The following is a 14,983-nucleotide window of genomic DNA, read 5'->3' as shown; positions in this document are numbered from 1 at the left end:
CCCAGCACCTTCCCTCTGGCAACCACCACTCTGCTGTTTGTGTTTGTAAATTTCAGTTTTTATGTCTTCATATCATCTTGACCCATTCTCAAATTAATGACAGTAATTTAGGCAGCCCACGAGACATTGCACCAGAAAACAAATTTGAGGCTTAATAATATAAATGTGCTTTCCTAACACAAGCCACTTCCATTACACTTTGCATCAATCTCTTTGACAGACGTTCCCTCCTTGCAGAACAATTAGCCTACGTGGGGCTTATATTCTCTGCTGAATAAGACAATAAGGAAGTGCTCTTCTCCCGCATGACAAGGAGTAGAGACTGAGACAGAGAAGAGAAGGAAAAGTACTGCATATTTATCTCTGTCCGTTGAGAGATGGAGGTTTTCCAAGAACCCACAGGGAAGAAGTTTCTCAACTAACCTAAGAACAGTTGGCAGACTCTCCTAAAATACTCCCCAACCTTGAAGAAGATGAGAAATTCTGAGCTCTTTGTGACCTGAGGACGCCCATGTTTAAGGACTAGTTTGCATCCCTATTTTGCATTTCTTCTGAGTGTCCCACAGTTCATTGAGGCATCATTTCTGAAGCAGGGCAGCATGATACACTAAGATGTAGATGAAGAAATGCGAAGGGGAAGGTTGCACGCACAGACTCTAAAAACTGCTGCAGTCTGGGAGTTGGAGGCATCATGAAGTATCTTCATAAAAACCAAAGGTAGAGACCTAATATTTGAAAGGGACAATCCAATGGGTGCTCTGGACATCAGTGTTTCAGAGAATGGGTAATAAATAGCAAATTCTAGAAACTGCCTTCAAATTGAAGGACTGTCATGTTAGATCTTAAATAACAAAATGTGAAAATAAAGAGAAGCATCTATAAGAAAGAAAAGCACTTTAATTTTTCAAAAATTAGAGACTTAGGAAAAATTGAAAATTCAGAAAGATAGTTTGCTGTAAAAAAACACACACATTTATTAAGAAGGCAAATATTCTAAATGGCTCTCTTTTTAAAGAATTTTAAAATGTGCTCCTCTATTAAATTAGTATATCAAGAGCATTTCATCCATTAGTTATTAGAGCCCAGTGCCAATGGGCTCTGAGATTTTTTAAAGTCTACAAAAATGATTGAAACCTAAAAAAAAAAAGTATTGGCTCCAAACTACCAAATGGAAATGAATAAATAATTAAATGTCTACAAAAAAAAATGACATTACATCAACTAGTCAACTGCAACTTTAATTTGTAATTGCAGCATAAATTATATTTAATGTGGAATATGGGTGGATTTAATTTATTTAATATATTATACATGCAGGGCAGCCAAAAATAAGATCACAAGTTCCTCAAAACAGCCCTGAATAATATCAATATGATAAAAATGGCCATTTGTTTTCCTAAAGGGATTGGAAGTTAAACAAGAGGAAATAGAGAATTAGGAATGTCCATGTTAAGTACCAAAACAGTATGTCTTGGAGAGAGTAACACCACCTCTCCCAATCATCACTATCTTTCTCCTGAATTAAGGCACTGCTGTAAAGTAGTGTCTTGGGGGTGAGGGGGGGGGGTTGTTAAAGAATAAGTTTATCTTAGAAAAAGTAGACAGGCCATTTACACCTCATTGTACACCCTATTCAGAGAATCGAGAAAATCAATGCGAGGTTATTCCCGAGGGATGACATCTAGTGAGTGTGAGGAGTGGTAGGGATGTGGGGTGTTTTAAAGGTGAAGAAAGACCTAGCTCTCAGCAAGCAGGCCTGGCTGAAATATAAGATAAGTAATGTCTGGGACACAATACACTGGGTGTGTTACAGAACAGCAAGAATTCGTCCACCCAGCACTAGTAGAACCAAACACTAGACAACGAGAATTACAGTGGAGAAATGTTGTCTATTTTATTATGAATGGTGCTACTTGGGAGAACTGGAAGCAAATGCTTAAAAACTCAAACTCCTGAATGAATGGCATGTAGGTTACAGATTATGTAGGGCAAAATTGCAAGACACCTGTGGATCTGGGGTTTTGGGGTCCTGTTAGGAGCTTGGTTGGAAGTGCGGTAAGGGTGATGAACCATTTCTTCAGGTATTGAGCTCACTCTACCTTAGGGCTTAGGAACTGAAACAACTTAGGTCGAGATGTTATCTTTAGCTTGTCAGAGGTCTGGACCATGTGACCATTAGTCAGGTCTGGGCTACTGTCTTTTGCTGCGTAGGGCATTGCTGATTATCTGGGGGAAAGGCTGTCTCTGAGGGGCATGGATATATAGAAAGAGATGATTTCTAGAGCTAGGATTTACTAAGTTTAATTAAAGCCCTCGATTTTGGGTAAAACAGTTTAATTTGGGATTAATCTTGGATTTTGATATCCTCACTTGATCTTTCCTATTGAAGGAAAATGATCTGCTCCTTAGTATCTTCTAGTCACCCAACAAATATTGTAGTACACATCAGTGGATACCCTAGCAATATAATCTACATTCGATGGACAATTGCTGGGAGCCGGTCCATCCTTGCTGCTTGACACAGTCACTGCAGGGAAGAAACATCTGCACAGCATATGTTTCAAGAGACCTGGCGTATATGGCATACTGTTCTTAATATGTTTGCTCCCCTTCTTGGCGCTATGTGTTTTAACCAAGGTCACCTCTCTGAGAAAGGTTGTTTCCCCAGGTAGGGATTTTTCCCTGAAGTTAGGGAGGGAATAAAATCCCTTAACTAAGTACCAGGCAGGTAGTTAATCACTTTAACTAAGAACAATCACGCTTAAGCCACATAATCTTTACTCCCTGGAATGGAGAGAAGAAACGTCCTAACCTTTGGAATAGAAACTGATAGGATTAAAATCAACTGGTATAAATACAGATGTAACAAGACAACAGAACACAGAACCTAGAGAGAGAACCTAGGGAGAGAACATGGCAAAAGATCCTGGACAGAACCTGACTACAGAACTTGGCTGGAGAATCTACACAGAACCTGGACAGAACCTAGCTGGAGAACCTAGCAAGAGAACATGGACACAGAACCTGGCTGGAGATCCTAACCAAAACTTCGCTGGAGATCCTGGCTAGGCTACTGATCAACTGAACGCTGTCTCTGTGTCATTCCTTCTTCGCCGACTCCATCCACACCTTTGGGGACCCCTGGACCTGTTGGGGTTGGACCCCAACAGACAATATTTTCCTTATTTCTTAAATACTGCTTCTTCAAAACTTTTGTCATCTCTCCATTCCTCCTTGCCTCCCTCCCTCTCTTTGTCTACCTCCCCCACCACACACTCACAAATACAGAAGTTAAAAATTATGTGGTGTTAATTGCTGAACCAGAAACTATAAAGCTAAGCTGGGGGAACTAGATAAAAGGTAGCTAGCTCACGACTAAGAATCTTGTGATTCGAAGACTTGTGGTATTTTGTGCAATGTTAAATCATACAGACTATTTTGGAATAAATAATTTTTAGATTATTTATTATTCATGAAGTGGCTCCTAGACCTCTTAAATGGAGAAGGACAAAAATAAAATCAGGTCAGGCGGTAAATTAAGACTAAAAGAGCCATGCCTACAAAACAGGTTGTGGAATATGGGGCAGGAAGTTACTCAATTAATTTAACAAAATTAATTTTGATTTCCTAATAACAACTTGGGTTTGGCTTTTTTTTTTCCACAACTGTCCTCAACTTGGAACAGTTTTATTGATTTAAAGATAAATCAAGGATTGGGGTTCACAGGCAATTTAAATTTATTTTTCATTTTTGCCTGTTTAAAAAGCTGATTACTTGGACACACTTTTTCCTATCACCTATCACCTTGAAGTCTGTAGAAGCAGCTCTTCAATTAAACTTTATTTAAAATAAACAAGACCTGTCTTTTCTCTTGAATGAATGAAGCCTTATGATTTTCACAGAGGGAACATAGAGAAAATACTGTTTTCTTTGTATATGGTTTAAAAAAAAAAATTCCCTTATCCTTTCTCATCCCATCTTAGATGCACACAATCTGTTCCTGTGTTTTATACATTTATTCTCCATTGTTAAGGTGACAACAGAGATTTCTGCTTCTGATAAAGGGGCAATATGGTCATTTCCTCAAATAATAAGAATTTTCTCTCATACCCACATTTTTCCTGAGTTGAGATTTCTAGGGATGCTGAAATACATCCTACAATAGATGGTGCTTTTCTGTATAAAATGTAACCATCTCTTTCGACTTAGCAATTGGGAATCACACCCACAGAAATACTCACATGGGTGCAAAAGAATGAGGTGGCCTTGTTGGAAACACTGAACCTTTAGAAGCAGTGTTAAAAGTCCTATCATTAGAGACAAGGTCCCTAAGCAGTCTCTAAAAGGATGAGATAAATTTATGTGTGCTGATACAGAGATATATTTTGTTTGATGACAAATGCAAAGAAAAAACATGATTTATTAAATGCCAAAAGCAAATTTCTGAGTATGTATTGCATGGTAACACACAAACACACATACACAAATGCATACAATACACATGCAAAATAAACCTATTTTACTATTATTATTCCCAAACTTTGCTATGCATTTACACGTATTTGCAATATGTATGAAGTGAATGTCAGAGAATGACTTAAGTATGGCTAATCTTAGTATTAGAAAGACTCCGTATCTACATTTCACCCTTTTGATAAGCCTGAAAGAATGGGTTTCTTTTATCTTCTAGGAGTCAAGAGGGAGGGGATTTTTATCTTTCGTTCACTGCTGATCTCTGCATCTGGAACATGGAGAGCTCCCAATAAAACTGGTGAATAAAGGGACAAAGCTTCCTGCTCCCTATCAGGAACACTGCATGTGAGAAAAGGTTGATAGATTAGGCTCAAAGTAGAGAGGGAAAAGATATTGGACACTATCTGGAAAAGAAATTCTATAAAAAGAATTAGGAGGAGGTCAGAATGGTGAAGAGATGGAGGGGCCATCCTACAGGGAGAGAAGGAGAAGGAGAGGAATCTTGATGGGAGACTGTTCAGAGGAGGAAAGCAGAGAGCCAGTCCATACCAACCCTTACCAAAGGGGAGACTTACTGGGAACGGGCTCTGTGTTCATGCTCTTCTAGTTATTCAGAATAGTATAAAGGGGATGCAGTAATATTAGCAACTAGATTAGAAATACAACTGTGGCATTGCAGAACAATTTTAATATTGGGGATAAAAGTGGCCCAGAGAATCATTGTTTGTATTTGTCTGAAAATGGCCTTTGGTTTCAGTTTGGTGACTACAAATTATCTTTCAATGCTGGATGTCTTCCTTTAGTGTTTGAATAAAGAACTTACACTTGAGATTGAAGAATCTAAAGCTTAAGTTGGTTGAATTAAAATGTATTTAAAATGGCAGGCACAGATATGAATGAATTTCACCATAATGTATTTCTATTTTCTCTAATGGTTATTGATTTGAAGTTTAATCTGTTATTTATGAATATAGTACTTTTATAAAGTACTAAGTTCCTTATAAGCCACTTTCTCCTATGACTAATTAAATGAATTTTGTATAGTACAAATCTGTATGTGTATGATCTCTTGGAATTCTTTAGGGTCACTTATTTCACAATTTAAATTTTTTTTTAAATCATGAGTTTTTTATTCCTGATAAGATCAGAGGTACAGAGCCTACTCAGCACCAAATATTCTCACAAAGATATACAGTGTTGAAGAACAAAAGCTTACACTTTTCAAAGATTAGATAAATTTTAGTTATATTTGGCTAAGATATATAAAAGTTAAAGAAATAATATATTAAACTTGGAAATAGGATTCTCTGTGGCCTAAACTGACTATACATCACATTTGCCCAGGATACTTCCTACTTACTTCTGTTGTCCTGCTCTAATTATTAATAGGGTCCCCTTTCAAATTTGTCCAGGTTTGAAAATAAGTCACATGGTTACATGGTTATCCTATACTAAGGAAAAGATGTTGATCTTATCTCAAATTTCATCTTTACTTTCTTCTACTCCATATTATATCATATTTTCAGATACCAAAATTACAGGATATTGCTTGGGTAATGGTTGAAAGATAATGATGTCTGAACTTCCCCCAGGATGTTGAGGAACACCCATTAAATTGGATTACAACGGGTCCCCACTGTGACATGGCAATCATTCAGAACAAATATTTTAGGTTGTGTTTTTGTAGGAAGAGAATTGCTTGCTATTCCACCTTCTTAATAAAGTGAGACAGTCTGTGCTTCTCCCCCATCTCTGTCTCTTCAAATTCCCCTCATTAGGATAAACAGCATTAGAACAAGGAAATTGCTGGCCTAATCCCTGAAAATCACAATGGATATACTAAAATTCCAATGCATTGAGATAATTTGGGCTTTTTCTTGAGATAGTTTTTAATCATTAACCTGCACAACAAAGCCAATTCAATACTTCGATAAAGTTAGAGCCTGAACAACTTCAGTCCTTTGTAGCTTTCTGAGTTTTTCACTTTACTATCTCTTATTGTCATTAAATGATATTCCTGAATGCTAATTTAACTGACTTTCACACTTTAATCAGGTTGGAGGCATGTATATTAAAGGAAAGAAGAAAGTTAACTAAATTGGAATGCACCATAAAAATGGTGGCAGTAATGATGGAGGCAGTTCTTGATTTTTGTTTTTTCTTTTATTTGTTTTTAAGCTATGGCCATGACCAGGGTTCAGATCTGATAAGGTGTGCTGAAAAGCAACCTCTTCCTTCTCATACTCATTCAGTAAGCAGTTGACATTCTTTTACAAATATTTAAAACTAAACATTCTTTGGGTTAAGAATGACTGGCATTGTTATATTAATAGGCTTGTAGAATGTTTATTTTGGCATTTTAGATTCCAATCATGAGTTGTTAAAAAAGTCACCAACTCCTATTTTATTTCCCTTTCAAATATGTTTTGCATTTTATTTGATTATAAGGGTATTCTTATATAATTCTATTTTGAGATACACCAAATTCTCCCCTACCCATGATCCCACTGGCTTTTGGAAGTAGCTTGCTTTCCCAGTTTTTGTAACCATTATGCTTAAACCATACAAAAGCTTAACTTCTCAAAGTCCCTCATGGTGAAAGCCAACACTCACTTCAGGGCAAACAATGGCTTCCCCTATCACAAGCTTTTCACATTCAATTCATTTAGTTGGGGATAAAAAGAACTGTGACCAAATTTACTTTCTGAGTATAAGAGGCAAGGAACATTTGCCCTCTGATTATAAGCATGTGAAATGTATGTCCAGTTTCTCTTCAATTTTGTTTTAATTCTTTATTTTCCTAGTTTAAGTTTCCATATAAAAGTATTTGTTAAAAATAAAAGGCCTTTTAGCTGGGTGGACATAACTATTAGCTTAGCTCCTATATCTCTTAAACAGATTCTTAGGACATTTTCAGGTTACTCGGTAAAAATGGCTTCTCTATTTATCAGTTCTGATTAAATTTATTTGGTTCCATTAATACATTCTTCTTTTCTTTTTTAACAGGTAACATGCAATATTATATTTGTTTCAGGTGTACAACATAGTGATTAAACATTTATATAACTTATGATGTGATCATCCCAATAAGTCTAGTGTCCATCTGACACCATACATAGTTATTACAATATTATCGATTATATTCCCTATGCTGTACTTTACATCCCTGTGACTGTATTTATAAGTGGCAATTTCTACATCTTAATCCCTTCCCCTTTTTCACACATCCCCCCAACCGTTCCCCCATGTGGTAACCATCAAAATGCCTGGATTAAGTTTACTCAGTTCCCTTAATACATTTTTTTAGCATCTAATTAGAATAATCCTAAACCAAAGAAAGGTAGACACAATGTCAATAAAAATAGAGGAGGTGATCTTTTGAAAGTAATATTCCATGCCCCTAAGGCCATGGTCGGCAAACTGCGGCTCGAGAGCCACATGCGGCTCTTTGGCTCCTTGAGTGTGGCTCTTCCTAAGCCTTAGGAGTACCCTAATTAAGTTAATAACAATGTACCTACATATATAGTTTAAGTTTAAAAATTTTGGCTCTCAAAAGAAATTTCAATCATTGTACTGTTGGTATTTGGCTCTGTTGACTAATGAGTTTGCTGACCACTGCCCTAAGGCAACCTGGATAACCCTTTGCAGTTGTTTTATCTAAATTCCATCCAGAGAATGTTCATCTGGAGACTGTGAAATCCACCCTGCCTGACTTAAGGCCAGAAAATGACTAACTCAAAGTTTGATTTTGGGTTAGTCACATGTCTTCCAAGGAAGTAGGTCTTAAAAGCTCTTTGTGTAAATATAAGAGGTGACCATGTGTCTTTTCCATGTAAAACTGGATTTCATTCCATTGGAAAGGAAAATCACGACAGCAATGATGATTCACAGCTTTTATGTCATCTACCAATATCTCCTTGTTTTTTTTCCAGAGCTCTGGCATTTTCAAATGGACTCTGTTCCATCCACAACAACGCTATCTTAATTTCTTTCTCAACCCTAAAAAAATGTTTTATTTATGTATTTAATTTGTTCTTACGTTTTTAAAAAAATATATTTTATTGATTTTTTTACAGAGAGGAAGGGAGAGAGATAGAGAGTTAGAAACATCGGTGAGAGAGAAACATCGATCAGCTGCCTCCTGCACACTCCCTACTGGGCATGTGCCTGCAACCAAGGTACATGCCCTTGACCGGAATCGAACCTGGGACCCTTGAGTCCGCAGGCTGACGCTCTATCCACTGAGCCAAACCGGTTAGGGCTGTTCTTACTTTTGATTCACATTGAGACCCTGGGTGCCCTACATAAGTTCTTAACTATGGCTAATTGACTTCATTATGGGAAGAACTAAGCATAAGGAACAAATAACTGAAAAATTTGTGTTGCATGCCACCATCTCAACCATCTACAGATGAGCTGAACAGAACTCCTATATTCAAGAATATAAAGAAGAAGCCCGTCAAGACTGGTGGGAGGTGCAGAGACACAAAACAGGTTGGTCCCAAACCCACATGTGGTGACTAAGAACTAGGAGAGATATCTTGGCTGTGGAAGTCCCCCCCTCCCCCCCAAGTCGAGGAGTTACAGCCCCACACAGGGCCCTGGTCTGGACTACCTGGCTGGGAAAAAGAGTCCTCACAACTTCTGGTTGTGAAAATCAGTGGGGATTGTGTTTGCTATGACAGGGCTGCTGTAGACCCAGGCATTCCTCTTAAAGGGCTAGGGAATGAACTCATCGCACACAAACCTCTTGCCCTAAGTTCCAGAGCAGGTACAGCAGCTCAATAAGTGCCAGGGACATGCAGAAATGAATTGTCCAGCATCAGGGCAAGGGCTGGAGGGGCAGTTCTCTCTGGGACTGAGATGCTAGCAGAAGCCATTGTTGCTATGTTGTCTTCTCCCCTTACAGCTGACAGGGGCAGGCTGAAGTGCTGGCGGGCCTCATTGCTCCTTGGTGGATCCCTTCCCCCTCACAGCCTGCAGGTACATGCAGGCAACAAATCTGAGTCTCCATTAACCTGGCTAACACTTCTCTTGCCCACCTTGGTGATTCTGAGACCTCCCCCTACCCAATCCATGCACCCAGCCTGAACCTCTTTCAGAATCCACACAAGTGGCTGGCCTGGGTCTATGCTGCAGGCTTTCCTAAAATCTCTCAAAGGTCCCAAAACCCCAAACAAGCGGCAGCTGGCCTTGGCATGCCCTGTACCACTTGCTAAGTGGCCCAAGACCAGCCCTAGTGGCAGCTGGCCTTGGCTCACATCATAACCACTCCCAGGAGCCTCCAAGCCCAGCACAGGCAGCTGCCAACTTTAGATCAATCACCTTGTAGCGCCTACCAAGTGGCACCAGGCTGGACATAGACAGTGGCTGACCTTGGTCTGCACTGGAGCCCCTCTTAAGAGGCCCCAGGACCAACACACTTGGTGGCCAACCTCAGACCACATCAGATCAGCCCCAATTAGCACGACAAATGACACATCCAAAGAGTAAATTCAGCAGGCACCAGAGCCCGACTAAAGTGCATTCCTCTCCATGGGGTCAGCCCCTGCGCAACAGCTTGTCCACGATAGTCACAGCCCATCCTCACAGCTAGTCAGCCTGAGGATCAATCCCACTCACTGACATGCCAAGAGCAATCAAGACTCAACTACAACAGGAGGACATATACAACCAGACAAGGGACATCGCTGGAGCACCTGGCTTAGGTGAACAGTAAGACTATGCCACTGGGCACCACAAGACACCTACTCTATAAGGCTACTCTGCCAAGACTGAAAGACTTAGCAGATCTACCTAATATGTAGAAGCAAACACAGGTAGGCAGCCAAAATGAGGAGACAAAGACACATCCCAAAGGAAAGTATAGGACAAAACTCTAGAAAAGGAACTAAACTAAATGGAGGCAAGCAGTCTACCAGATACAGAGTTCGAAACACTGGTTATTAAAAATGCTCAATGAACTTAGGGGAAGAATAGATTATGTCATAGGGAACTTCAACAAAGAAATAGGAAACATAAAAAAAAGACAGAAAACATATAAAAGAATGTCAGAAATGAAGACTACAATAACTGAAAAGACTATCATTCAAGAATAAGAGCAATTTAAAAATACTTTATAGACTATAAAAAGCTTGAGAAATTGCTACTTTCAAAATGATAGATAAAATCCTGTGTAATAGTTAATAAGAATGATATGGGATTGGGAGTGTGATTAGGTAAAGCATACTGAGATCCATACCAGACATAAGAGAAGCATAGACATTTTAAAAATATATATATTTTATTGATTTTTTTAAAGAGAGGAAGGGAGAGGGATAGAGATGGGAGAGAAACATCGATCAGCTGCCTCCTGCACACCTCCTACTGGGGATGTGCCCGCAACCAAGGTACATGCCCTTGACCAGAATTGACCTGGGACCCTTCAGTCCTCAGGTCAATGCTCTATCCACTGAGCAACCCAGTTAGGGCAAAGCATAGACGTTTTTAATTAACTTTTAACTTTGTTAGAAAAGTGTATGTAGTTAAATAACCAGCATAAAACTTAATGGGTGCCCACTAAATGAAGATAAATATAATCTATGTATAATATAATCTATAATCTATAAAATATAATCTATAAGCTTCAGAATCAGCAAAGAAAATAAAGGTAAATTTTTAAAGTTTTAATCAAACAAAATACAGAAAAGGGAAAAAAATAACAAATAAAATGTATGGAAAATAAAATCAGAGTAGATAAGTCAGTAAAAATATTAAATGGTATTAAACTAAGATATTGAAAGAATAAATTATTAAATTGATTTTTTTAGAAATTCAGCTAACTTTGTTTTAAGAAGCATACCTAAGACAACACAGAATTTGTCAATAAAGGGATACAAATATATAGATCAGGAAAATTAAGACAAAAAGAAAAATTAGCAATATTAATGTGAGATACATTAAAATTCAAGGTAAAAGTTAATAGAAAAATTCACATGAGTACAATAATAAATAATAAAGTTTTTATATGATACAGTTTTGTATACTGTGCTTTTTCTAGTTTCACTATTTTCACACACAAAGTAATTCCTTCTTGAATAATAACCACCTATATGGGCAAAATTAATCTCAAGTGTGGAAATAAAATCATATTTTTAAAAAGGGCTTGAGGAAAATGTGGTAGAATCTCTTAGGAGAAAAAAATATTCTACAGAGATGTCTACAAAGACTGGGCATATGTTTTTGAGGTCTTGTACCTTGTGGGTATTTGTACAAGAGGAAAGTTACGCTAACCTCCTTGGGCAGGCATTTATGGAGCATCTCAAGCTCTGCATCTTTTGGATGTTAATGAGACCCACCTGCCAGCAGCAGGAGCCTAAACAGGATGGCCAGAAATCCCAAGAAAATAATCAAAACAGAAAAAATATGCCATCGTCAGCTTCTGAATAAGAAACTGGCTCACAGTCACACACAAAGCCATAGACTAAATAGAAATTTCCCGTCCTAAAAATGAAACGTGTGCAGAATTTTGGGTGAGTGATATCCAGTACAACTTACACAAAATAGTATCATTATCTGCAGACCTACTCTGATTTTTCTCTGCAGGAACAAGCTTCCTTCATTAAGATATTGCTGCTCAGTGAGTGGGAGAGATCTCCAGAGGAGCAATGTGACATCTGGCCCCCAAATCACACAGCATTAATACTAAAAAATTCATCTTCTCAGCTCAGTCACAAAACGTTCATGTTGCTAAAAGAAGCAAATTTTCTAGCTCACTGGTTTTTACATTAGCATGAGATGTCCTAACACCCTCTTAGCAGACTGAGGTCTAAAGATGTTGGAAAGATCTAGATGTTTGAGAAAATATGTATGTGAGTTTCTGTGCATTTCTTTACTTGGTGCTTCTGTGTGTATAGCAAAGAACACAATATGGTATTCTTCACTTATAAATTGACCCTATTGACTCTTCTGTTTTCTAGCAGTGATGATCTGTTTATAATCTCAAATTTTCTTATGAATAAGGGCAAACAGAGGACTGGACACCCTCATCGTCCACAAACTAAACATTTGCAAATGTCCCATAGAGGTAGTTAAACCCATAAATTTGGGCAAATTTGGAGTGCCATGTCTTCACAACTCATTATTGTGTTAAATTAATTCAAAGTAGAAGGTGTCTCTATCGTTGTGCAGTTTAGATGCAAAGTAGGCACCTGGACACTCGTTTCTGTTCTGCCAGTGACTGGGTGACCAGGGATAAGTAACCTACACCCTTTTTGCTCAGTTTCAATATCTATAAGATAAGAAAAATCAAGATAGAAAAACAAAAAAAGTTGCACAATGTGAATCAGAAGAATTGGGTTGAAGTCCAAAATGACAACTCTTAAGGCAGAACACCTGCCGGTAAGTATACGCTCAACATATTCCACTGCTTTAGCCTTGTGCTCAAGCTGTCACCAGAAGATGACTTTGGAGGAAAGATGCTCAAAAGCTCTCTATCAAAAAAGCACATCAGCACAGCTCAGTGATTGAGCTTCGACCTATGAACCAGGAGGTCACAGTTCAATTCCCAGTCAGGGCACATGCCTGGGTTGCAAGCTCAATCCCCAGTAGGGGATGGGGGTGGGGGTGGGAGAGAGGGGAGATGTGTGCAGGAGGCAGCCAATCAATGATTCTCTCGCATTATTGATGTTTCTATCTCTCTCTCCCTCTCCTTTTCTCTCTGAAATCATAAAAATATATTTAGAAAAAAACATATCATATGTTTCCTCCAGTTATCAGAGTGCCTCATATTACACATTACTATATATAAATTTAGGCTTTCTACTACTAATTTGTTGGTACTGCTTTTCTGAGAAATTATTTTGCCATGGAATATGGTATTCTTAAGTATGAATTTAATTATATACTGATAACATTATTTTTTCCTGTGATTTAAACTACATAAATTTTTAGATAAACAATGCCGATCTTCAATGGAAAGGTTTTGTAAGAGTCACAGAATTCCACAGCTAGAAGGAATTGCAGAGAATGTTTTCCAGTTTTATCATCTCACATCAATCTCACAGTCAGAATATGGCAGATTCCTGTCCCTGGGCTCTCAATGGAAGATAATAGTTTTTCACATGAGTCACTGATTTGCCAGTTGCTGACAGCCTACTTGGTTCTAATCTCTCTTCATAAAAAAATATAGGAAAGTTTAAGTCTTCCAAGATTTTTCATTGAAAAAAAGAACAAGGAAGACCTACCAAACAAAACCAATCAAAACCTGGAAAGCTTAGTACACAACCAGTAAAGTTATCTATCAAGTGGTGTTATGGTCCAATGAAAATTATCACTTTTATTCCAGATGGTGGTAGAACCTTGTGGTCTGAAGCATTTATTCTGGTCATGAAGATCTGTGACTTTGACATTTACTAGTTGCATGACCATTCTGAGCCTTAATTTTCACCTTGACCAGTGAACTAAAATAGTTACTCCTATAGGGTTGAGAAGATCATATGAGAGAATCAATGCACATACTCCGGTCAATGGCTTATGTAGGACATTCGCCATTATTATAATTTCCTGATATATATTTATCCCTTTATGTATTAAAATAAACTTCTTCAAGTTAATGTTGAACATCACAAAAGTCATATCTTTAATTTTTGTGTATTATTTGATCCACTCAAAAATCTGCTAAAATAAAACCCAGAGAGTTATTCTAGATTTTCCTTTCTCCATCATTATGAAGATGTTTGCTCTATTATGATACTGAAAAGAAGAGCTTAGAAATGATGCTCAGACTTAAGTCTCAAATTCATAACACAAAATTATCTGGATTCAGTAACTTTTCTAATGTAGGTCTGATGGCTTAGCAGCACTGGGTTAGAAGAAAAGTTGTTCCCCGCTGTTGTGCCCTAAAGAGGTGGGGCTGGGAATAATAAGCACCGTCCTCCACACAGATATGTTTCTGGGAGGCGAGAGCCCCACAGACATGACTTTGCATTTGCAGAGCTCAAAATATCAATTGAAATACACACTCTTAGAGAGAGAAAGAAGTATATTCCCATGTACAATTTCAGCTAGGAAATTAGGTTTAGCTATGAAGGCAGTTTTAAAATTGTTCTGTTAAACAGACCAATTCTCATGGCATTAAATGCCTAAATCTGAGAACATTTCGATGCTTCATAAATAATGAGAGCCCCCAAAATGCAGAGAAGACTGTCTCCTCTGAGCAGTCATTTCTCTTAACTGGTTAAAACTGTGTCTACTTTCATGGTACCTGCATCATCCTCTCTTTAATTTGGGTGGCCAAGTTTGAATGGCTACATTTTCCTAGAAATATCCAGCTACTTTATTCTCCCTGGGGTAACCAAACCAGGTGAGCCTTAGTACTTGTAATACCAAGATGCTGTGGCTTATTTCTGGCTGCTGCACAGCTAGTAGGGGCCACAGGCTCTCTGGGTCTAGGGACTGCCAATAAACTACACTACACAACACCTTATAGATACTCTCCCCGCCCATTTGTAAATTTTATTGTTTATTTGCA

This window comes from Myotis yumanensis, unplaced genomic scaffold, assembly GCF_028538775.1.
Source record: "Myotis yumanensis isolate MYYU_CA2020_CCGP unplaced genomic scaffold, mMyoYum1.0.hap1 SCAF_6, whole genome shotgun sequence".
Taxonomy (NCBI): domain Eukaryota; kingdom Metazoa; phylum Chordata; class Mammalia; order Chiroptera; family Vespertilionidae; genus Myotis; species Myotis yumanensis.
Note: the sequence above shows the minus strand (reverse complement) of the source record.